Below are 26,572 nucleotides of genomic sequence, written 5' to 3'. Positions count from 1 at the left end.
ATCTCTGTGAAGATTGTTTCAATGCACTGCAGTAAACCCGCTTAGTAGGGATTGTCCAAATAGCTCAGTAGAGCTCTGAGGGGTGAGGACAGAAATGTTCAACAATATTTGCCGTCTTCTGTGGTTCAGATGTTGAGTAATCTTCACAAAAGTGTGTCTACTCCTTGAGACGCATTTACACAATCGTAAGATAAATGAATTATTGGGAGAGTTCCAGAGTTGGCCTGTTGCAGTTAAAGGGGCTCTGTCACTTCCTTGGGAAAATTTATTGTTTGCCCGTGTCCCATGCTTGATTCTGGGTTTCAAGTTCTTGTTGATGCTAGGTTTCTCTTCTAGGGGCTTCGTATTATGTCTTTTAGCTTCTCCCTCAAGTTTCTTGCTGGGCATAGTGACAAGAATCTGTATGTTCAAGTTATCCTCACTCTTTGATCTTTGTTTCTTATTTGGTTTAAAAGGCTTTTTACAGAGCATTTTTATTCTGAGGCACATTCACAGTTTTTGGAGTTTTATTATCCAGAAGCATTAATTAACACAATTGCCACTTTGCTGAATTAATAATGGTAATTATGATACAGTTAACCATAGAGTGAATTCTGGAATGCTAAATTTGTTCATTCAAAGTAAATATTTACTTAAATATTCTCATCCCCACCCTCCAGATACTTGTATTTCTTTCATCAACAGTTGTTTTTATGTAGCTCTTTGACTTTTTTTTTTATTTTTTGAGGTGGAGTCTCGCTCTGTTGTCCAGGCTGGAGTGCAGTGGCGTGATCTCGGCTCACTGCAAGCTCTTCATCCCAGGTTCACGCCATTCTCCTGCCTCAGCCTCCTGAGTAGCTGGGACTACAGGTGCCCGCCACCACGCCCGGCTAATTTTTTTGTATTTTTAGTAGAGACGGGGTTTCACCGTGTTAGCCAGGATAGTCTCGATATCCTGACCTCGTGATCTGCCTGCCTTAGCCTCCCAAAGTGCTGGGATTACAGGTGTGAGCCACTGCATCCGGCCCTTGACTTTTTTTTTTTTTTTTTTTAACAAAAACTAGATTAACACACAAGAAATAATTTCGAAGGGATTCCTGCATAAGACAGAATGTGGGACTGAGTTTCCAGTTCCGTAATTCTGTACTCAGTTCAAGCCCAAGTTCTCTAGGATGTTTCAAATATGTGTTGAAATTGGGAGTGATGTGTGAGACTGTAGGGGTAGACAAAAATTTCACCTAGTATGCACTTCTACTTCAACTCTAAACGTTTCAAATAAAGTTAAACTGCTTCAAGAAGTTGTGTTCTCTTTAATCGTTTTAAACATATATAAACTTTCAGAATGAAGACAAAGATGATAGGAACTTTGCAACAGCCTCACAGAATGAATGCCTCCTCTGATGCATTGGCTATGGGTGACTCATTTCTGGGATCTGGAAGCTTCAAATGGCCCCCACAACAATGTATTATGTATGGATACATGTTATGTTTTTAAGAAGGAAATAATTGCCAACTGTAGGACCGACCGTCATTGCTCAAAGAGAGTGATAGGAAATTGTGCCATTGCTGGCATTTCATATTGCTTCCTTTATGATGCATTATGAGCCATTTAGTTTCAAGTCTTCCTTTACTCTTTGGCACAAAAGGCAACTTCAGCAAAAGGATACAAATCTAGAGGAGGAGTTCTCCAGTAGGAAGGAAGCAAGATTCATTTTAGCTAAGTGGTTCTGGTTAATGGCTTCTTAATCCTGCATGGGCATTAGGAAAAAAACAGACCAAATTGAGGATTAGCTATTTTTATTCTTCAAATATGAAGAAGCAAAATAATTCTCTAGATGTTATCTGTCCTAGGAGGTATGCAACAACAACAACAACAACACATTCAGATGTGCTTTTCACCATAAAATTAACCTGAAAATTGCACATTAAAATGGAGAAAATTCTCTAGTGGAACTCTGTACTCCTAGGTTCTAAGCTTGCCTTTGTTATTAGCTGAGAAATCTGCAACAAAGTGGTTAATTTCTTTGGACTTTGCTTCATACATAATATGAACAGAATACATTCCTCATCCCTTTGGCCTTTTCTGTCTCTCTTCCTCTGTTTAATGGGAGGGACAGGTTGCATATGAAGGCAGAGATGATTTCTTCTGGGACCAGATAAAGAGGAGAGCCTTGCTTTTAGTTTACTTTTACAAATTAATTTAGCTGAAAAATCCAGTTGATGGAATTTACTTTTGTTTTAATCAAGCGAGCTCAATGTCTCTTAAAAAGGTGGATTTCAACTTGAAAATATTTAGAAATAGCCTGATATAACCAGAAATCACCCTTGTTATATTATTTTAAAAGTTTCCACCCTTAATTGAAAAACAGACACACTCAATATTTAAACACTACACAAGGCACAGGGATTCTCCTTTATATATGAGAACTATGTGTTAACCAATCCCCGAACAAAACTGGTTTTGATAGGTAAGTATAAGTATAGTATAGATAAGTATAGATGCCAGACTGGTTATCTGTGAAATGAAATACTGTATGTAAACTCTAATTTATTCATTAATTTAATCTCTGGTCTTTATTTTGAGCCCTGGATATTAATCCAATGTATTCTACTTACAGGTTATGTCATTTAACATCACTAAGCCACAGTAACTGCTTATGTGAAATGAAGATAATGATGTCTTATCTTGCCGAGTTATAAGGTGTTTAGCAGTTTGTCTGACACACAGTTGGGGCTCAAAAAATTTAGTGATTTTCCTTACTAAAATTCATCTAGGCTCATTCACCTTTGGTTGGCTCTTTAGTAGTATATTGGACTCTTAGCAGTTCCCTTATAATTTCTTGTCTTGTTTTTTTTCTTTTGCATCACGCAGCTTTATTACTTTGGGATTCATCTTAAGGACAACAGTGGACTCCAGACCATCTATGGATGGTTCTTTAAAATAGTCTGGAGTTAACAATCACAAACTCTCCTCAGTTCGTATGTCCATCCCTCAGGAAAACTTCCAAAAAATTCCCATAGGAATTTTTAGGTTTGTAATTAACTTTATAATCTAAAATGTTTTTGCAAGAAATGGTATTTATTTACTCTCCACTCTTAAGTACCATGCTTTTGCTGCGTGTATGCCAGGGGCTGTGCTTAGTAATAGCATTATTCAGTCCTCTTTTGTTGCTGAATCTGTTGCTGCAAAACCCTCCTCCTTAAAGGACTTGGTACTATAGGAAGTTTGAGAGATTTGCCAAACACCTTTATGAGAATTGCCGACAACTCTGCACTTCTATAGGAAAACGTTGACATTTTGTTTTTTGGCAGTGCCAGTTGTGTTTATGAAGAAGATATACACAAATAGTTTTGCATTTTACTCCACTGTAAATTTTAGATTATCTTATTAGGAGGCTTAATAGTTTAGGAAGTAAAAGTGAGACATCTGTGCAGTGGTGGGGAGGGGGAGGCAGTCTGCTTATTTTTGATGTCCCAAGGGTAAATTGGAGTGCATTACGGTTATAGACAACCGGGAGAGTATGTTTGCTTTTGTCTTAGCACATCTTGTAAGAACACATTAGCTGACACATCAGCAGTGATTTCTGGGGAAAGTCCAACTTTGCTTCCTAGCCTGGCTTTCTATGTTTTGCTTGATTTATGATGAACTCATGTGTCATACAAGGGCGGGCAAGAAAAGGACAATGATAGTTCTGGCTTCTGGTGGCTGCTCTTTACCAATACAGCTACCAAGACTTTTCATAGAACCATAGATCAAATCAAACACAGCCTGTCCCAAAAGACTTTGGCTTAATGGGATCAGCTAAGGCTGTTAAGTAATTCATCATTATCCTAAAGGACATTTGGTTAAACAGAAAGTGTTTTTAGTAATTCCACAGAAATAAGCATTTACTACTCACATAACTCATTTAATAATAAGAATGTTTTACACTTATATGGAGACTTACAGACTAAAGTATTTTCTTTCTCTTTTTCTCTAAATAAATTCGTTGCTATTGCAAGTGCACACCCGTAAAGCCACTTGGCACAACTATCCTGCTTTGTGTGGAGTTCTGAATTCAAATTACCTAGAAGGACAATCCTGGGGAAAATATCTAGTTTCAGAATCTCTGATATCCACTGTTTTCATCTCCTTTTCCCCTAACTGACATCCTTACAATCTAGAACCTCCCTATACCCTTATCTTAGAGAAATAAGAAAAAAATCTGGAGCCATTTATACAGTGACAAAATTTCATTAACTCATTGTGCTAACTCTTCCTGGTATTTTCACAGTCTATTCTTTTATTTATGACTAAAGCTCAGAAGGCATTGTCTCGTTAAAATAATTCTAAGTTGTATAGGAAAAATCACTACGGGAGATATTTTAAGGTAAGGAGTTACACTTTTCTTAGGCTGGTACTGAATATCAACCTGAATATTAGAAAGAATTGGGAGTCTAATCTAATTTAGAGCCCATCTGGTCTTCTACTCTGTCCTTTAATTTTCACCCTTCTCTTTCTTTCCTTACACAGAAGGTTTCCTAGATATTTGGAACTCTAGTTCTCCATTAACAATCCCCCAGTAAGAGTGAGCCAGACTATAAAAAGAAAATAGAGATATTTCAACCCGAAAAAAACACAAGTGTCTGGGACTGTATCTTAAAAAATCTTGCATATATACCTCAGATGGCTCAGAGGAATTACTGTGTTAATTCAAAGTAAGAACATTGCTGTTTAAAATGATGGCTTTGAATTAGCAAGAATAGTAGTATATGTTATGTGTTAAATATATATCCTCTACTTAGTAAGGGAGAGAAGTGATGGAGTTTAAAATGAATTCTATCTGAAGTAACTATAATTTTAAAATGTGAGTGTTTCAAAGCTATCTAGAATTTTAATTATCTAAAATAGCACATTCCTTGATGATTCTAGAGAGCTGAAGTTTTCATTTGAATCTGGGATTTACATTATATTCTGCACATGGATGTTTCTGAAAATAATATATTTGGAGTTGATGATTATATAAACTAACTTATCAAAAGATAAGTTAAACTCAAACCCTTAAAAAATCCAAGAAAAATTCAACCTTCTCTTCATTATTTTAATGTCTTATAAGTCTGCAGATGTTTATTAAATGTTAGTGTAAAAATTATGGCTCACTTTGGGAGGCGGAGGTGGTGGATCACTTGAGGACAGTAGTTTGAGACCAGCCTGGCCAACATGGTAAAACCCTGTCTCTACTAAAAATACAAAAATTAGCTGGGTGTGGTGGCAGGCACCTGTAATGCCAGCTACTCAGGAGGCTAAGGCAGGAGAATTGCTTGAACCAGGGAGACGGATGTTGCGGTGAGCCGAGATTGCACCACTGCACCTCAGCTTGGGTGACAGAGCAAAACTCAGTCTCAAAATAAAAAAAAAAAATTGTGGTTTAATGTAATGTAGTCGTACCTTGTTGAAAAGAGCACTGACTCAAAGTTCCCTGAGATTGACCCCTGTCACCACCTCTGTGCCTTTGAGCATTTACCTTTTCTGAGCAACAGTTTCCTTATCCAAAGTTTCAGGACAGTAACATCTACCTCTCAGGATTGTAGTGAATGATAATAAAAATAATAACAGCAAAAACAACAGTAGAAGCTAATATTGTGTGGACACTATTAGCCATTGAGAGGTGAAGCCAGATGGACTTCCTGGGTTGAGTGGGAACTTAGAGAACTTTTCTGTCTAGCTAGAGGATTGTAAATGCACCAATCAGCACTCTGTAAAAATGCACCAATTAGCACTCTGTGTCTAGCTAAAAGTTTGTAAATGCTCCAGTCAGCATTCTGTAAAAATGCACTAATCAGTGCTCTGTGTCTAGCTAAAGGATTGTAAATGCACCAATCAGCACTCTGTAAAAACGCACCTATCAGTGCTCTGTAAAATGGACCAATCAGCACTCTGTAAAATGAACCAATCAGCAGAATGTGGGTGGGGCCAAATAAGGGAACAAAAGCTGGCCACTCAAGTCAGCAGGGGCAACCCAGTGGGGTCCCCTTCCATGCTGTGGAAGCTTTAGTTCTTTCACTTTTCAAAATAAATCTTGCTGCTGCTCACTTTTTGGGTCCACACTACCTTTACGAACTGTAACACTCACCGCGAGGGTCTCCAGCTTCATTCCTGAAGTCAGCAAGACCACGAACCCACCCACTGGGAGGAACAAACAACTCCAGATGCACCACCTTTAAGAGCTGTAACACTTGCCGTGAGGGTCTGCAGCTTCACTCCTGAAGTCAGCGAGACCACGAACCCATCGGAAGGAATAAACTCCAGACACATCTGAACATCTGAAGGAACAAACTCCTGACGCACCATCTTTAAGAGCTGTAACACTCACCGTGAGGGTCCTCGGCTTCATTCTTGAAGTCAGCAAGACCAAGAACCCACTGGAAGGAATAAATTCCGGATACACCATTGTTCCCAAAGTTCAAAGATAGACTAACTGCATTGTTTTATACTCTCTAAGGCTTTAATAATTATATTATTGTTCTTATTTTCAAGGTAAGGGATTTGAGGTTAAGATAACTTATATGCATTACAAGTTAATGCTTAATGAGTGAAAGATCTAGGGTTTGAACACAGCCCTCCCTGACGCCAAAGTCCACTTTTTTTTTTTTTTGATGGAGTCTTGCTCTTGTTGCCCAGGCTGGAGTGCAGTGGCACGATCTCAGCTCACTGTAACGTCTGCCTCCCGGGTTCAAGCTATTCTCCTGCCTCAGCCTCCTGAGTAACTGGGATTACAGGCCTCCGCCACCATGCCTGGATAATTTTTGTAATTTTAGTAGAGACGGGGTTTCACCATGTTGGCCAGGCTGGTCTCAAACTCCTGACCCAGGTGATCCGCCTGCCTCGGCCTCCCAAAGTGCTGGGATTACAGGCGTGAGCCACCGCGCCTGGCCCAAAGTCCACATTTGTAACCATTGTGCATTCCACAAAGCCTAATTGTTGCAGGTTCTTTGGAGAATGAAACACTTCAACAGCCGAAAAGAATTTCACTCCTGTCTAATTTTCACCACAGCTGTCTGTAGCTAGTTTCCTTGTTCTACACCTTTTCCCCCAAAATAATATCAGAGTTCAGGACAGATTTTTATTATTTCTGAACTTGATCATGGGTAGCTCCCCGTCCCTTCTGTGACTTCATTCACCATATATCTGAAATGAAGACATCTGGCAGAATGACCTCCATGTTCCCTTCTGACTCTGCAGTTGATCAAAAGTTACAGAAGCGTGAAATAATATTCTTAACCTGTAGTGTATTAGTACAACCATCCTGGCTGTTCGTTTGGTTATTCTTTCCTCTTAAATTGCACTGCAAGTAGCAATTACTTTAAATTCCGATTGGTTTCAGTGCCACAGCTATGTAGGAAGCCTGCAGCAGCTGCAGGATACAGGTTCGCCAAAGCCTGAATCTCCCATATTCAGCGCCTCACTATAACCGAGATGTGGTTGGCCTGCTGAGGAGAGAGGTTCCTTGAGGGTAGAACTGGATTGCCTGAAAGTTATGTTACTGGAAGTATTTTGCAAATGCATTGTATTGGTTGTGGTACATTTCTTATCATCGTACTCTTAGACGGTTACTAGGCTGACCCAAAGGCATTTCCTAAAAATAACTCCTAAAGTTGTGTATTTTGTTGGTGCACAAGTAAAATGTCAAATGCCAGAGGCCGGGCGCGGTGGCTCACGCTTGTAATCCCAGCACTTTGGGAGGCAGAGGCGGGCGGATCACGAGGTCAGGAGATCGAGACCACGGGGAAACCCCGTCTCTACTAAAAAATACAAAAAATTAGCCAGGCGTGGTGGCAGGCGCCTGTAGTCCCAGCTACTCGGAGAGGCTGAGGCAGGAGAATGGCGTGAACCCGGGAGGCGAAGCTTGCAGTGAGCCGAGATTGCGCCACTGCACTCCAGCCTGGGTGACAGCAAGACTCTGTCTCAAAAAAAAAAAAAAAAAAAAAAATGTCAAATGCCATTACTTTCAGTGGCAAAATCCTCAATAACTTTTGCACGAACCTAATATATTTTATATTTGGCTTTGGAACACTAACGGCAATTTGGGAGGGTGGTGGTGGCTACTTTCTAAATGTATGCACAAGAGCTGGCTTTAAACATACACTCCATCACTCCCTGGTATCTGGAGCAATTTATTTCATTTACTTCAGCTCATTTTCCTGCATCTATACGATCTAGGTCACCCAGTTTGTGATATCTGAAGAATCACCTAACATTCTTGTTAAAATGCAAATTCTTCAGTCCCTCTAGACCTACCGAATCTAAACTCCAGGGGAGGAGACTAGAAATCTGTAGTTTTTACAAAGATGCACCCTAGGAGAGTCTGACAATTGAGTCAATTTCAAAAACAATTTGCTAATACAATATTATAACTGTGCACATTAAATTAGAGAATGAATTTAAATGAGTGAACTATAGTAAATTGCCAATTGATGCTATATTTGTTAGTAAAGGCAAGCTATATAGATTCTAGATATACTTAGTTGTATACATGCATTTCATACAATGGAAATGTAACTTTAGTGTTTTCCTAATGTTAACTATCTTCCTTTTTAAGGTTTTGTTAAGGTTCCTAAATGGCGTTGGCTGTCTTATCTTATTTATTCTATGCTCTTTAACTTCTCAGCTGATTCATGTCAAACTGGACACTTCAATGAGTTATTAGACTTGTAGGGAAGAATTTTTAGACTTTGTTTTCAGCTGTTCAATCGTGTCCCTTGTAAATACCCCAAATGCTGTCAATTCTTTATCTTTGTTCTAGGCCCTGAACAAAGTTAGTTTCCTTCTCTTCTCTTCTCCTTTCTTTTATTTTCTTTTCTCTCCCTTACCTCCCCTCCCCTGCCCTCCCCTCGCCTTCCCCTTTCCTTCCTCTCTTTTCTTTCTTCTTTCTTTTTTGCTATGTAACATTTTGCAAAAGAGCGGGCTTTGCTATATAGCCTCACATAAAGATCTCAGAATGACTTGAAAAAAATGTATAGTGAAAGGTTTATAATTCTCCTTGATTTATATATAGGGAAATGTGTATTAGGTTTGTGTTTCCTTATAAGTTCACTGTAATAACGTAAAGTTGTAGGAAAGGCAATGTGTGAAATAAAAGATACTATGTCATAAAAATTGTGTTTGAATCTTAAGATTGTTACACAGTAAGTAATCATGGGAAAGGTAATTAATTTCAGTTTCTTTAGTATGAAAACAGAAGTAAGTGCTGTTATTAAATTCTTACTCTTTGCCAGACATTTTTAAAAGTATTTTGCTTATAAACCATTTAATAAAAAGGAGAAATTTCTATTACTTCATTTCGCAGATGTATTAGTCAGGATTCTTCAGGGAGCAGAACTAATAGGATAGATGTGTATATGAAAAGGAGTTTATTAAGGAGAATTGACTCACAGGATCACAAGGTAAAGTCCCATGATAGGCTGTCTGCAAGTTGCGGAGCAAGGAAGCCAGTAGTGGATCAGTCCGAGTCCCAAAACCTCAAAAGTATGGAAGCCAACAGTGCAGCCTTCAGCTAAAGGCCCGGGAACCCCTGGCAAACCACTGGTGTAAGTCCAAGAGTCCAAAACTAAAGAACCTGGAGTCTGATGTTCGAGGACAGGAAGCATCCAGCAAGGGAGAAGGATGAGGCTGGATGCTCTTCCATCTTCTCCTGCCTGCTTTATTCTAGCCTGGCTGGCAGCTGATTAGATGGTGCCCACTCAGATTAAGGGTGGGTCTCACTCTCCCAGTCCACTGACTCAAATGTTATTCTCCTTTGGCAGCACCCTCAGAGACACACCCAGGAACAATACTTTGCATCCTTTAACCCAGTCAAGTTGACACACAATATTAACCATCAAAACAGATGAGGAAATTGAAGGGCAAAGAAGTTAAATCAGAGTTCAGGGTGACACAACCAGTAGTGGTGGAGCTAATCCTCATATTTCTTATAGGCAGAAATATGAGGATTAGCAATTCTGTATGAATATTACCTCCTATAGGGACTGCTATATAGTAGGCTAAATGCATTTGCTATGGTCTCATGTTTGTATCGCCTCCAAAATTCGTGTTGAAACTTAACAAAAATGTAACAATATTAAGAGATACGACCTTTAGGAGGTGATTAACCCATGAGGGTAGATTAATATAGGATGAGTGCCTTATGAAGGGGCTAAAGAGGACTAGTTTGACTGCTTTTTGCTGATCTGCCCTTTTCCTATGCGAGGCCACACCATTTGTCCCTTCCAAAGGATGTAGAATTCAAGATGCCACCTTGGAAGCAGACCAGACCTTGTTAGACACTGAACCTACTGGCACCTTGATCTTACTTCTCAGCCTTCAGAATCTTGAGAAATAAATTTCTATAACTTATACACTACCCAGTTTGTGGTATTTTGCTATAGCCACACAAATAGACTAAGACAACTTTGTAACTAATGTATTTATAAAATGCCAGTAGTTCCCATACTCACTCCAAATAAATTAAAGATGATCCATTCCACGGAAAAAGGCTTTTGCTGTTTATCTGAATAATATCCACTAACTGGTTGGTTTCACCACTTCATACTTTATCACTTTTTTTTATTTTTTTGTTTTCTAGTTTTATTGAGGTATAATTGGCAAATAAGGATTGTATATATATTTAGGGTGTTTTATATGTTTTGACATACACAAACTTTGTAAAGATTACCACAATCAAGCAATTAAAATATGCATCACCTCACATAATTTGCGATGAGAATATTTAATATCCACCCTCTTAGCAAATTTTAAGTATATAGTACAGTAATATTAACTATAGTCACCATGCTGATATTAGATTTCCATAACTTACTCATCTTACATAACTGAAACTGTGCCCTTTGACCAGTATCTCCACATGTCCCCCAAAATCCTACCCTTTGATAACCTCCATTGTACTCTCTGCTTCTGTAAGTTCAACTTTGTTAGATTCCACATAAAATGAGATCATGCAATATTTGTCTTCCTGTACCTGGCTAATCTCATGTATATATTTATACATCACATTTTCTTTATGCATTCGTCTTTCAGTGAACATACATGTTGATTCCATATCTTGGCTATTCTAAATAATGCTGCAGTGAACACGGGAGTGCTGATATTTTTTCAAGATTCAGATTTAATTTTCTCTTTTGAATGCACATGCAGAAATGGGAATGCCAGATCACATGGAAGTTCTATTTTTAATTTGTGGGGGGGGTCTCCATAATGTTTTTTATAATGGCTGTGCCAATTTGCATTTCCACCAAGAGTATATAAGGATTCCCTTTTCTTCACATCCTCGCCACTCACGACTCCGTGGTACACTTGCAGCTGGTCGTGCATTTACATTCTACTTGCCTGAAGTTACTTTTAGTACAGACTGAACACATCAACATAAGATGGCGTCAAACTTATAATAGGAGATACATTGTTGATAACTGGAGTGTAGAGTTCAAGTAGCTTAGATTCAAATGTTTCTGTATAATTTCTGTATATGAGTGTATGACCTTTGCCATCATTTTTCTTCTCCAAGTTTCACTTCTTCTCCTACATAAATTGGGACTGATAAGGTTGTTTGAGAATGGTTTGTAGTAGTACATACTAAAACAATAAGACGTTTACAAATCTACCTCCCTCCTGCTTTTTCTGATCTTAAATCATCTTAAGACATTCTAACATGATTCCTACAAAAACTCAATCAAATAAAATTCAAATTTAACACACTTTCCTTGTTGTTCAGTTCTTAGGCCAATTTTAAAAAAATCATACCTTTAAGTTTCAGAATAATAGGATTTAAATTCAGAAATCAAAATTATCTCTGAATTTGCATTTATTTCTTAGATGCCAGTAGTAATTTCTGATTATGACCTGTTATGCTGATAAATAATAGAGAGCAATATTATTCATGGAGAGAAAGTATGGAAAATGGCGTCTAAAAAGAGTTGTATTAAGATAGGGTTGAAATTACATCTTTATTTTCACCATGTTTTATGCATCTTATAATAGGAAACGAAAAGAAAATCTATGATGTCAATCCCTAAGAATAGACAACAAATTGGGAGTGAAACAGTACCTTCAAATTTCCTTACTGAGAAAAATATTCTTTTTTTTTTTGAGACGGAGTCTCACTCTGTCGCCCTGGCTGGAGCACAGTGGCACGATCTCCGTTCACTGCAAGCTCCGCCTCCCGGGTTCATGCCATTCTCCTGCCTCAGCCTCCGGAGTAGCTGGGACTACAGGCGCCGGCCACCACGCCCCGCTGATTTTTTGTATTTTTAGTAGAGACGGGGCTTCACCGTGTTAGCCAGGATGGTCTCGATCGATCTCCTGACCTTGAGATCCGCCCGCCTTGGCCTCCCAAAGTGCTGGGATTACAGACGTGAGACACCGCGCCCGGCCAAAATATTGTCTTTTTAAAGACTCTCTTTGGTGTAATTTCTCCTTTGGGCCACTAATATTTTGAATGGTGCTTCTCTATCTCTCCCACAGTACTCCAAGATAACTGAGTTGGTGGTAAGCACCACAGTGAACAGCTTGCAATTAGTCATAGCTCTTACCAGATGTGAAGAAATCACCCACTCACACATACTTATGCCTATTTAGACAGCATTACTCTAGAGTTTAAATCATGGATAGAGGTTACTTTTGTATATATATTCCATATTAATTCATGTTTTGTAAAACTTTTACATGCTCTAAAGAAACACTGTATAGTGATTAAACAATGAATACATATACAAGGATATTCTGTTAAATATAATGTTTAAGATACCATTCTTAAAATTTTCCTCATGTAACCTGAGACTGGTATGGAAATTACCATATTGTCTATAAAATGAAATGATGTTATGTAAAAAAGTAAAATGGGGTAGGGCAATCTCTCTCTTCTTCAGACCTAGTATTGACCAATAAAAAGAAAAATTGGAATCGTGACAATCAAGGCATTAAGGCTTTGACATTATCAGATATCCCTTCCTTCAACCAAGATAAAATATCCTTGCTGGACACAGTGGCTTATGCCTGTAATCCCAGCACTTTGAGAGGCTGAAGCAGGCGGATCACCTGAGGTCAGGAGTTCGAGACCAGCCTTGCCAACATGGTGAAACACCATCTCTACTAAAAATAAAAAATTAGTCGGGTGTCGTGGCATGTGCCTGTAGTCCCAGCTACTTGGGAGGCTGAGGCAGGAGAATCGCTTGAATCCAGGAGGCAGCAGTTGCGGTGAGCTGAGATCACGCCACTGAACTCCAGCCTGGGCAACAGAGCGAGACTCCGTCTCAAACAAACAAACAAACAAAAAATATCCTTGATGTGAATTGTACTTAGCAGGAAAAAAAAGCTTAATATATTTGAAGTTTACTTCTACCAAGAATATTTTGTCAGATCTAAATACATTCTTCAACTTCTCAGTAAATGAAAATATGTTACTGAATGTTTATTGAACACTTGAAAAAAATGCTTGTCTTAAAGCCATGGGAGAATTTGTAATTTAACTTACTGTGTGTCAATCATCACTGTGTGCTTGATGTACATTAACTTATGTAATTGTTTCAAAAATATGCCAAAATAGGTACTATCAGCTCTGTTTTGCAGAAGGAAACAGTCACAGAGTGATAAATACTCGGTAATATAAGTATATAGAAAAGCTGGAATTTGAATGAGCAATATGGCTGTATAACTTGTTTTCATAAACACTATAAAAGTTTTACCAAGGTGGAGGAAAGGAACTGGTAATAGTTCAGGGCCTACTGTGCATCTGTCAATGTGCTGGCTATTGTGAACACGTTATGTTACATAGATCTTATATTTACACTTGGAGGCAAATACCTATTTTATAAATAAGGAAACATACCCTGAGAGGTTAAGTAAGTTGCACATGGCCACATAGCTAATACATGGAAAACTTGGGATAAAATCTCATGGACCTGCTAGTACACTGTGAGATATTACGTTTAAGCTTGTTTCTGCCTTAAGTCACCCTGACAAAAAAAAAAAAAAAAATGGTTTAAGAAAAACAGTTAAATGAGGAATAATTTTGGCAAAGTGTGGAGATTATAGGGCCTTATGAAATTTAGTAATTTGCAGGGCGCAATAGGGCTATTGACAAGAGACTCTGAGAATTTCTGTTTCAGGCTATATCTCCCTTTTTATAGGATGTTCACAATCTCTAAATAATTGTTTTACCATCTCAAAAAGACTCTCATTGCATGCTATTCTAAACCACCTTCCTTCAGAATACCTAATCTTTAGTGACATGTAATATACCTTTTAAATCTGGACTTAATATTTATGTTATTTCACCTGATGTGCACTGACTTGAATGTTATGTTATATTCATTGGGATTGGAAATGACAAGAAACCAGAGATCATGAAGTGACTTACCCGAAGCCCAGTGCTTTTGTGTTTCTGCAAATGCTTATCGAATGCCTACCATGTGCCAGGTACTGCACTAAACTGAAAATATAACATTTAACAAAATTTGACATCTGCTGAGGAAGATCCGCTTACGTTTTCGTCAATACTCATGGTGCTCCAACATACAGCTCTCTGTCTGCCAATCATTTTTATTGAAGAAATAACTGGCTGTCATCATTTTAGACACCAGCTTTAGTCAAAAAAAAGTGCTCTAGTGGTCAAGGAAACACTTAAAAATTTGAAAGCAAGCAAAACAGTTTTATACACAGCCATTGCCATTCTTATCTTTGGAATAAACTCCTGGGAGCTGATCCAGCACTGAAATCCAAAATGTGCTGCCCATATTTATGTTTTGGAAGTATTTTAATAAAATTTCAGACTATCTAATTCTTGTTAGGAGGTAATGTAAGATGGTAGTTGCATATAGAAGCTTCAAATTCTTGTTCCATCACTTAATAGCTGTGTCATTTTGACTGCTTCAAACATTATCTAAAACTGGACTCTTACATGTGTAAAATAACACATGCTTCATATGGTTGCCGTGAGGATTAAATATGGTGATATATTTGAATCAATTGGCATAATTCCTAGGACCAGTAAAGTGCCCGCCACAGAGTTGGCAGCTAATAACTAACAATGTTGAGGTTAACATTTCTTGATTACCAAAACTATTAATCCAATTATGACAAACAACAGATCTTTATTGGATATCTAGCAAGTAGTATTAATGCTATAAAGCAGGGAAGGTGAATATCTGTGTTCCAACTGATCATGCCCCCTTTTCTCTGAGACAAGACCAGACTTCAAAATACTTCACATGGCAATCTCAGGACAGAGTTCATGTGAAAATGAAATTGTTCTGTCAAATTTATTATACAATCAGGAATATATCTCTGCTTGTTCCCATGGTGAAAATTGGTCAACATCACTTCTTCCTTTACACTCTGCTATGGGCACATGGCCCGTCCTTATTAATTCTTTAAGGACAAGGTGGTAAATTTTTCTGCCTTTTATTAATACTTGTGAGAGAGAGAAGGCGTAGACAAAAGAAAACAAAAGAGGTATTAGAGGAAGGCAAAAAAGTTTGGAATTGCATCTTATGATGTAGTTACAAAACTAATCAATAATCCAGGTATTGCTTACTTTATATTTTAAAACTCTAGATATTATTTGCTTTACTTGAAAACCTTGTACAACATCATGTGTTTTACAGAGAGCAAGAAAAGGGTCCTGGCCCAAGAAGCCCTGGTTATGACTGATAAGTAATCCTCCTTGGCCTGCCCATTGGGTACTCTTTGCAAAGGTGAAAGGTATAAATGTTCTCCCAGCTCAAAAATACCTGCCTTAAAAAATTTCACTCATTTTGTCTTTAATCCATGTCTTCCCTATTTCTTCTAACATGTGGCTTATTTTTCAATAATGCTTTTCCTCTTTTCATTCCTCCTCTTCTTATTTTATTCCTGATCCTGATCTTGAAACAAGCATAAATCTGAAATTATCACCACTTAAATATATTATGACAAATTCATTATGAAGTTAGATATGTTTTGAACAAATAATTAAGCATAACTTACGACCAAAACAGTACTGATACTTTTTGTCAAATACAAAGTAATCTTCTCATGTATATTTAAAGTTCATGTTATATACATTAAACCTCTAATACCATGAAAGGTATTAGAAGGACCTTCCTTCAAGAATCTCTGAGACATTAACGCCATGCTCATGGAATTCTGGCCTGGGTATCAATAATGGACTTATTTTACCAAATACTGATGGAACTCTTACCATGTTTTACATTCTAAAATTTAGAACCTATAAGCTTAGTTAAGCTTAGTATTATAAAGATGGCCAATAAATTCCTGTACTTAAGAGGATCACAGCAATGGTTATAACAGACATTAAATAAACCTTTTAACCTAACTTTGATTTATCACATATTTATGGTTAACCTCTCAAACTTCTTGAAGATCAGGTTTTGTATGAATCTTGAAACATAACAAAAGCACTCATTTACTCCTATTTTATTTACTCATTCAACAAATTTTACAAGGCACTGTGGAAGGTACAAGGGATGTGAAGAAAAACATCAGAAGTGTTATTTGCTCTCCCAAGATCTCGCATTCTTATGGTGAAACTGTTGGGGAAACATACATTAACAGTGGAGTGTAATCAGGACACTGACGGGGTGCACACTAGGTGACATAGTCATGTGGGAAAGAAGAACCCTTGCCTAAGATGAGGAAATGGGGCCGGGCGCGGTGGCTCACGCTTGTAATCCCAGCACTTTGGGAGGCCGAGGCGGGCGGATCAGGAGGTCGAGACCACGGTGAAACCCCGTCTCTACTAAAAATACAAGAAAAAATTAGCCGGGCGTGGTGGCGGGCGCCTGTAGTCCCAGCTACTCAGAGAGGCTGAGGCAGGAGAATGGCGTGAACCCGAGAGGCGGAGCCACTGCACTCACCTGGCGAACGAGACCCTCCAAAAAAAAAAAAAAAAAAAAAAGATGAGGAAATGGTTTTTCGGAAAGGTTGTGTTGACTGATTAACTTACACACTAGTAATTGATCCCAACTCAGTTAAAATAGTTTCTTTTAATTTGCAGCAGGCACCTTAATCCTTACATAGCTTAGAGTTTGACCTTTAAGGCTGAGCTTTAAAATAACATTCAAATGTAAAATCTAAGTTTAGATATTCCTTCTGAAACTTAACTATTGAAATTAAAGTAAAAAGAGGTAATTTAAAGTTGTTCTAATAACGCCTTAAACTTGTGCAATGTTTACAGTGCATAACATCAAAAATATATAAAAATCATTCACACATGTCTCAAGTATATGGAATTATTATTATTATTGTCAGTATCAGCATTTTCACATATCCCCTAATAAATGATGCCACTATTTGGCAGAAACTGCTACTTACTATTATAAATCACTTGAGAAATGAGAATTGATTTTTTTTTGTTTTTTTTGTTTTTTTGAGACGGAGTCTAGCTCTGTTGTCCAGGCTGGAGTGCAGTACCACGATCTCTGCTCACTGCAAGCTCCGCCTCCCGGGTTCACGCCATTCTCCTGCCTCAACCTCCTGAGTAGCTGGGACTACAGGCGCCCGCCACCACGCCCGGCTAATTTTTTTTTTTTTTGTATTTTTAGTAGAGACGGGGTTTCACCGTGTTAGCCAGGATGGTCTGGATCTCCTGACCTCGTGATCCGCCTGCCTCAGCCTCCCAAAGTGCTGGGATTACAGGCGTGAGCTACCACGCCCGGCCGAGAATTGTTTTAAAGTAGCTAATGAGCCAGAGAAGAAGGAATCATCCATAGTGTTAGGAAGAGCCTTGACAGTAGCAGAAACTGAAGGCTAAGTACAGTGACCTCCTTGCATGGAGGAGCACATGTCCCCTGGCATTTCCCCCTTCCCCTTAGAAATCATTAATCTGAAAGAGACGGGAAAGGGAGAGTTGGGGAGGAGACAGGAACGGAAGGGGGAGAAGAAAGAAACAGATCTATATGGAGAAACCGACAAATACAACCCCAGATTTAGAAGCCAGTTCAACTACTGATAACAGGAACCCAATTTTCAAACTTCTTTAGGAGGACTGTGGGTAAAAGTCATGTCCATTCTCCTTTGGGAGGCATGAGTGAAACTAGTCAGGAAACACCCATCAGCACGAGTAGTGTGGTGGGCCCTGCACAAGTATGGGCTTGCTGGGCTGGGACCTATTACCGACGCTAGCTCTTCAGCAAGTCTAAATAGGCTGCTTAGGGGGAAATATATTTGTGCAATTATATTTGCACATGATCTATATTTTTGTTTTCTGGTTTTCAAATAACACGATTATTGTAGAAAAGTTGAAAAACTTTGAAATTGTTTCTTTTTAAAACTACTTGCAACAATTTGTTTAAAACCTTCAACAATTTGTATGTATTTAGATTCTGACTTTAATCTATTTAATCTATTTCTAGCTTACTTAGGCTTAATTCTATGTTTAAGTAAATCAGTGTTCAATCTTTTTTAAAGTTTCCATATTTTAGTTATATATATTTTGATATAATGGCTCAGTTGCAAAGAGTACAACGTTGTGATTTTTTTTCAGAAAATACACAAATACATCTAATTGAATACATTTTTGTTACCTTCATATGTGACTGAAAAATTTTAGCTCTACTAAAGTTAGGAATAATTTTTTTCTCAACCTAACTTTTCCATAATCTTCTGAAATTCAATACTGTGAAAGGTAAGTCTAAATTTAGTCTTATATTTCTTTATTAGGGGTAAGGTGCTCTTTTCTGCCCAAATTCTTGTAGGTTTTCTCATTAGCAATAAAATCTAATTTCCAGCAATTATATATGAGTATTTAATCTCTGTCATTTTTGCCTGATATGTATGGAGAACTTTTGAGCTGTACAATGTCATCTGTCCAGCATATTTATCCTAGTAATGCTTTAATTATTATTTCTGATACCTTCAGATACCTCTTTGTTCAACCACCACAATTATATAAATTCAGGGATGTACACATTCTAAATCAATAATGTTTATTTGTTGTCTTAATTTTTGCCTTTTTTCTCTACATACTAGTAATGCTGCTTAAGGTGGTCTTCTTTATCAATAATTCAGTTTTTCCATGCGTACATTCTATTTTTTTCTTCAACAGTTTAAATATCTGCCAAGTTATTTGTGACCCTAAATCACATTTTTAACTTACCCTACTCTGTTTTTATTTTCATGTCACTTAGTTTTTTGAGAATGCTATTTTTATTTAAGAGAACATTGAAGATCCTGTCTGTATTTTATTTTTTCATTTTAAAAATATATTTTATTTTTTAATTGTAATGTGTTTTGTTAAAAGTTTTACTCTCTGCAACTTTCAAAACATACTATTTCTGTTTATTTAAAAAAGAAGCATTTTCATTGCTCCTATAACTTAATTTCTGATTATCATCCTTGAGGGAAAGATTCTCTGCCTTATGGTCTTAGAGAATTTATAGACAGACAAAGGAAAATGGCTTACAGAAAACACAAGTGAGGTACAGAAGCAGCTGAATTGGTTATAGCTTGGTGTTTGCCTTATTTAAACACAGTTTGAACAGTTTGCCATTGGTTGAAACTTGGTGATTGGTAAAAGAGTAATTTACAGTCTGTTTACACATCCAGTTAGGTTATAGTTCACTATGTATGGGGAAATGTTTAGGCTGAACTTACAAGGAAACATAGGCTACATTTAATTTAACAGGATCCTAGTTTGACCACACTAATATCCCTTAATTAAAAATGCAAAGACAGGTAGAGAGGGCTGACGAAGGGACTATTTGGCATCCTTTCATCCCTGTGTATTAACAGCCGAGTAGCAATAACCCAGGGCAACTGTGTCCATACGAAATAGAAATCCAACTGGAGTTGGGATTTTTCATTCATCCTACTGGGCTTACCTGGATGCAGTAGGAAAGATAAACAGGAATAAATTGGATAAAAACATACAATATGTGTAAAGTAGAAGCTAGACAAAAATAAATTTTCATTAGTAACTGGGTCTAGAGGCATAGCAGACTGAACCAAGTACTGACTAAAAAAACGTCTTTACTACCCAAGGACTCATTTCTTCCTCAAGTTACCTCACGACCCTGTCGCTGAACTGGCAGGTAAACTTAGAGCAAATAGTCATCCACCTTGAGATCTGGCTGGAGGCTGGGAACTGAAGGCAGTGAGTTTTTATTTAAGAGAACATTGACGATCCTGTCTATATTTTATTTTTTCATTTTTAAAATATATTTTATTTTTTAGGGTCTAGATTCTGGACTGGCCTTGTATATAACTCTTTCTTAGCTTCCAGCACTGAGGTAGAAATGAAGATTCACTCATTTACTCCCTCTCTTCTTCCCCTGGATCTTTTTGACAATTTTCCTTCAGAATTTCAGATAGGGGGAATTAGATGCTTATCCTTAAGAAGCACTTTCCTAGAATATTCTTATAGATTGAAGATCTTTGCCAGTAAATAAATATTTATCAAAATGAATGTGACTTTTCCTTCTTTCATTTTGTTTTTATGCTACATAGATTGTATGTTTCTTTACCATTCTCTTTGCTTTCCTTCTTTCTTTGCCCTAACACTAGTTTGTTGATTTACAACTTCTTCAGTTATTTTGTAGGTATGTATTCTGGTTGTAATTCTACTAATGGCCTTGCCTATGCCTGTTGGTTCAATACATATTAGATCATTTACACCTTTCTTTATTATTACCTTGATTACATTTGTCAGTCCAAGAAGTTTTCAATAAGCTTATCGTATCAGTGGGCTAGGGGAGGTCACCAAACACTGATATGAACTCGACCCCCTCTTGACACCATCACAAGAAATAACTCAAAAATGAGTCATAAAATAGTGAAACTACAGAGATTTATTGCAAAGTAAAAGTACACACTCAAGAAAGGGGAGTACAAGTGTATGAAGGACAAAGGATCACGCCCAACAGGGTTTGGAGCTTCTGTCTTTATGGGTTTCTTTAATCATGAGGTGGAATATTCATGAAGACTCCTGGGAAAAAATGATTTCTTAGAACTGTGGTGCCACCCATTTTTACACCAAATATAGGTGTTCCTGGACTGTTAATGGTGCTGGTGGGTGTGGGATTTGGTATGTTGATGAGTGTATAATGACATCCTAGGTGAAACCTAGGTCAAATCCAGTGACATGTTTGGTCCAGTTGGTCTTAGCCAGCTTAGCCCACATTCTGTTTTTCAGGGTCTTATCGTCCCCTACCTTATGCAGCTATTTCAGTAGTTTCGTTTTTGTTAGTCATGTGGAACTGCTGCCTGGATTTTTTATTCTCCTGTGACCACACTGTATTATTTCTGTCTTACTTGGAATCTATCCAATTTTTCAAATTTCTTCAAGGCTAATCTCAACCACATTCCTCACTTCAATTCCTTTCTTCCCTTTCTTCCCTTCCTTCCTTCCTTTCTTTCTTTGGATGGAGTCTCATTGTCACCAGGCTGGAGTGCAGTGGCGCGATCTTGGCTCACTGCAAATTCCGACTGCCTGGTTCAACTGCTTCTCCTGCCTCAGCCCCCCGAGTAGCTGGGATTACAGACATGTGCCACTGTGCCAAGCTAATTTTTATATTTTTTAGTAGAGACAGCATTTCATCATGTTGGCCAGGATGATCTCGATCTCCTGACCTCTTGATCCACCTGCCTCAGCCTCCCACAGGGCTGGGATCACACGCGAGCCACCGCGCCCGGCCTCAATCCCTTTTTACTTGTCTGTCACTACCAATTTTAACAAGTTGAAGAACACATTCTCATTTATCTTTATATCACCAAAATTGAAATCATCGCCTGACAGTTGATATTTAATTTTTATAATTAAAATTAAAATAAAAAATATCGCCTGACACACAGTTGATATTTAATTCTGACTTTTGAAAAGTCGGAATGCAAGGGTGATGAAATCTAGACCTCTATTAAAATATTTTATTTAGTTCCTTTTTCTTTTGGCCATAAAATACATTTTGCTGAAAATAAGTGATTCAGCAGGTGATTAGAGGCTTATGCAGAGTGGTACCAATTAGGAGGTATTGCTAAGACAACAGTTGCTGATTTCTCATTAAACACTTAACAAATTAATGTAACATACAGAATTGAAAAAATCTGGAGATCTACTATGAAATATAGAGCCTAAGATTAACAATACTGTATTGTAGACTTAAAAATTTGCTCTTCTTTCCATAAAAGTGAAAAAGAAAAGGGAGAGAAGGAAAACTTTTGGAGGTGATGAATAAATTCAGGACATTGGATAGTGATGATGGCTTGATAGTTTCACAGGTGCATACTTTTCTCCAAGCACATCAATTTGTATGCATTAAATATATCTTCTTAAATGTCAATCATACCTCAATAAAGCCATTACAAAATAATGACATAATGACAAAGACAAAAAACAAATAAACAAACAAAAACCTTCCAGTATATCCTGTCCCACCACTTTGCACTTCCCAGGCCCTGTCCCCAGAAGCAGCCTCTTTAGCTCTATTTTTCTTCTGGTACATTCGTCCATATTTCTAAATTGTATAATTATGTTGCAATTTATTTGTTAAATTTAGTTATCATTAATTTCCTGTTGAATTATTTGAAATTTAACTTTTCATATTACCTCCACAATTCCTCTTTCCTTGTTTCCTCAGTAAATAAGTATCGACTTTGTTTAGTCAATGTTTATATTATTTTCATATTAAAATTGTTTAATGCGTAGTCAAATAGAAGTCAGGTGGTATCCTAAGACTGATTTCTCTTCAGGTAAGATTTTTTTTTAAAACAATGTCTTAAAAATGTATTTTATATTCCTTGTAATTCTTCCATAATTTGTTTTAGTGTTCTAAAGCAGTTTACTAAAGGCCTAGCAATAATGTTTTCTTATACTCAAGCTCATGAAATTATAACTTTTTTTTTCTCCCTCTGAAGATGCCCCTTCATCTTATCTGTCTCATTCTGCTCCAGTGAAGAGTTTTTAGCTTTCTGAATTAGTGCCAGTGTGGCATATTGGGACTTCACTGTCTGATTTTCTTGTATTAGGGCTCTTTTCTTGATCCTGTGTTTTTCAGTTTCTTTGCTCCCTGTTTTACTGAGACATATTCTCCAGCAGCTTATTGAAAAACAGTGAAGAGTTGATTTTTGAGCCTTTGCATATCATAAAATGTCTTTTTTTACATTTCTGTAAGTTGAATGATAATTTGACTGGATAAAGAATTCTAAGATGGAATTTTTTTCCTTTCAAAACTTTTATAGCATTATTCTGCTGCTGACTTCCAGCAGAAAAATTTATGTTTAAAGAGTCTAATGTCATTCTGGATCATACTTTCTTTTGTAACTGCTTATTTCATTTTCTTTTGTTTTTTCTCTGAAAGAACTCATTCATCCACAACTCTTCTATACTATTGGGGTCTTCTCTTTAATTTGGTATCCCGAAATTTTTTTTTTTTTTTTTTTGGAGATGAAGTTTCACTCTCTTTGCCCAGGATGGAGTGCAATAGCATGATCTCAGCTCACTGCAACCTCCGCCTCCCAGATACAAGTGATTCTTTTGCCTCAGCCTCCCGAGTAGCTGGGATTACAGGTGCCCCCCACCACGCCCGGCTAATTTTTGTATATTTAGTAGAGACAGGGTTTCACCATGTTGACCAGCCTGGTCTTGAACTTCTGACCTCAGGTGATCCGTCCACCTTGGCCTCCCAAAGTGCTGGGATTACAGGTGTGAGCCACCATGCCAAGCCCTCGCCGAAAATTCATAATGCTGATTCTTGGCACGGTTCTTCTAGTTTTTCATTATGTTGACCACTTTGTTAGCAACTTCTTTCCAATCTATAAATGGATATCCTTTGGTTGTAGGAGGTTTTCTTGTATTATTTTTATAACAATTCTCAAATTTTTAATTTTATCCATTTCCTTTCTCACGCTACTATAAAGTAAATGTTAGAATTCATGGTTTGTGTTTTGATTGTTTTATTATATTCTCTCATTTTTCACCTGTTTGTCTTTTTTCTTTTTATTCCACTCGTCTATATATTCCAAATGAAATAAATATATATATATCTACACACATATGTGTGTATGCTATGTATACAACCTCCTAGATACATATGTAAGTAATTTAGATAACTTTATTGGGCACAAATTGTAAACTACACATACTTAAAAGTATATGTCTGGTAATATTCAACATACGTATGCACTCATGAAACCACAATCACAATCAAGATAATGAAACTATAGCTCATCCCTAAAGTTTCTTTATGTACTTTTATGCCTCTGTTCTGTCCCTCCCTATCTCTTATATCTGCTAGGTGTCCACTAGTATGCTTCTGTCACTGTAGATTGCTTTGCATTTTCTAGAATTTTACATAAGTGACATAATATAGTATATATTGTTTTTTATCCTTTTATTTCACTCAATATAATGCTTTTTACATTTATGTTGTATATATGAATTGCTCATTCTTTTTCATTGTTATTATTCCATTATATTGTGTATTCAATTTCTTTTGCTGCTGCAAGAAACTACCACAAATTAGTGAATTAAACAATACATTTATTCTCTTACATTTCTGGAGATTGAAGTCCAAAATGAATTTCACATGGTTAAAGTCAAATTGTTGCTATAGCTGGTTCTTTCTGGAGGCTCTAAGGGGTGAATCTATTTTCCTGCCTTTTTCAACTTCTAGTGGCTGCCTGTATTTTTAACTTGTGGCCACTTCCTTATATTTTCAAGGTGTATCACTCCAATTCCTGCTTCTGTTTCCAAGTAGCCTTCTGATTTGTAGTCAAATTTCTCTTCTGCTCCAGCTTATAAGGACATTGGAAATTATATCTATGGCCTACTCATATATCTAGGACAGTCTCCCCATCTCAGGAGCCTTAACTTAATCACATCTACAAAGTCCCTTTTGCTATATAAGGTTAATTTACAGGTTTTGGGAATTAGGACTTGGATTATTCAGCCTATAAAAATGGATATACAAAATATTGCTTATCCATTCACCTTTGATGGTCATTTCTGTTGTTTCTAGTTTGGCAGCTATTACAAGTAAAGCTGCTGTGCACATTGAGTACAAATCTTAGTATGGACATATGATTTCCTTTATCTTGGTTAAATACTTGGGCATGGAATGACTGGATTATATTCTAGGTGTATGATTAACTTTTTAAGAAAGTGTGAGACTTATTTTCAACATGGTTTTCTCAATTTTCATTCCCATGAACAGTAAATATGAGACTTCTAGTTTCTTCATAAACTCACTACATACAAATGTTAGTATTCTAATAAGTGCACAGTGGTGGTATCCTATTGTGATTTTTATTTGAATTTTCCTAATGACTCATTATGTTGTATTTATTTGACATCCATACATCATCCTTAATAGTGTATCTTTTCATTTTTTTTTTTTTAAATTAGGTCATCAGTGTTGAGTTTTGAATGTTCATTTTATATTATGGCTACATGTTGTTCACCAGATAGAAGATTTGCAAATCTTTTCTCCCAGTCTGTAGCTTGTCTTTTCATCCTATTAACAGGGTATTTTATAGAGAAAATGTTTTTGATTTTGATGAAGTAGAATTTTTTCTTTTATGGATCATGGATTTGTATTAGAATATATTTGTATAACTGAGTGTTACAAATGTTTCCCTTTATGTTTCTTTCTAGAATTTTTTTCATCATTTTATGTAGGTATTGAATTCATAACTGTTACTCATTTTGCATAAATATCTTAAATAATATATGGATCAGAATTTTTTTGTCATATGACCGTCCAAATGTTTTGACATGTTTTGAACAGAATGTCCTTTTCCCCTGAATTGCCTTTGCAATTTGTCAAAAATCAATTGTCCCTGTGTATGTGGATCTGTTACTGGGCTGTTTCTGTTTCATTAGTCTACTTGTCAATCTTTACAACAACTTCATACTGTCTTGATTACTGTAGCTTTATAGAAAATATTGAAATCATTTAGCAATACTCCTTCAAATTTGTTATTTTAATGTCTTTTTAGCTACTCTGTGTTTTTTACATGAAGCTTAGAATACAATTTTTTTTTTTTTTTTTGAGATGGACTCTCACTCTGTCATCAGGCTGGGGTGCAGCAGCGCCATCTCAGCTCACTGCAACCTCCACTTCTTGGGTTCAAGAGATTCTTCTGCCTCAGCCTCTTGAGTAGCTGGGACTAAATGCGCACGCCACCACGCCCGGCTAATTTTTGTATTTTTAGTAGAGATGGGGTTTCACCATGTTGGCCAGGATGGTCTTGATCTCTTGACCTCGTGATCCACCTGCCTCGGCCTCCCAACGTGCTTGGATGACAGGCATAAGCCACCATGCCAGGCCACAATTTTAACTCTTAAAATCCTGTTGGGATTTTTATTGGGATTGTATTGCGTATACAGATTACTTTGGGAGAATTGACCATCATCATTTTTTTTTATTTACATTTTTTACTTTTATAATTTTTATGTGTATTGTGTTTGGAGTTTGTTAGCCTTCTTAAATATGTGGGTGTACAGTTTTCATTATATTTGAAATGCTTTCGGCCACTAGTTTTTTAATATCCCCCTTCCCTTTTGTGGTCTCTGGTTACACATGTATTAAGCTACATGAAGTTTTCCTTCAGTCCACTCATGCTCTTTTTAAA

General features: G+C 37.1%; 1 protein-coding gene across 1 annotated transcript in view; it reads left to right on the top strand.

The window, feature by feature from the left end:
• The window catches only part of ANO3 (anoctamin 3), a 321,270-nt gene that overhangs the window by 398 nt on the left and 294,300 nt on the right, over window positions 1–26,572 (top strand). The window lies entirely within an intron of this gene.

The sequence above is a fragment of the Hylobates moloch genome, unplaced genomic scaffold, assembly GCF_009828535.3.
Source record: "Hylobates moloch isolate HMO894 unplaced genomic scaffold, HMol_V3 SCAFFOLD_11, whole genome shotgun sequence".
Lineage (NCBI taxonomy): Eukaryota > Metazoa > Chordata > Mammalia > Primates > Hylobatidae > Hylobates > Hylobates moloch.
This window is presented reverse-complemented; position numbering and strand designations above follow the sequence as displayed.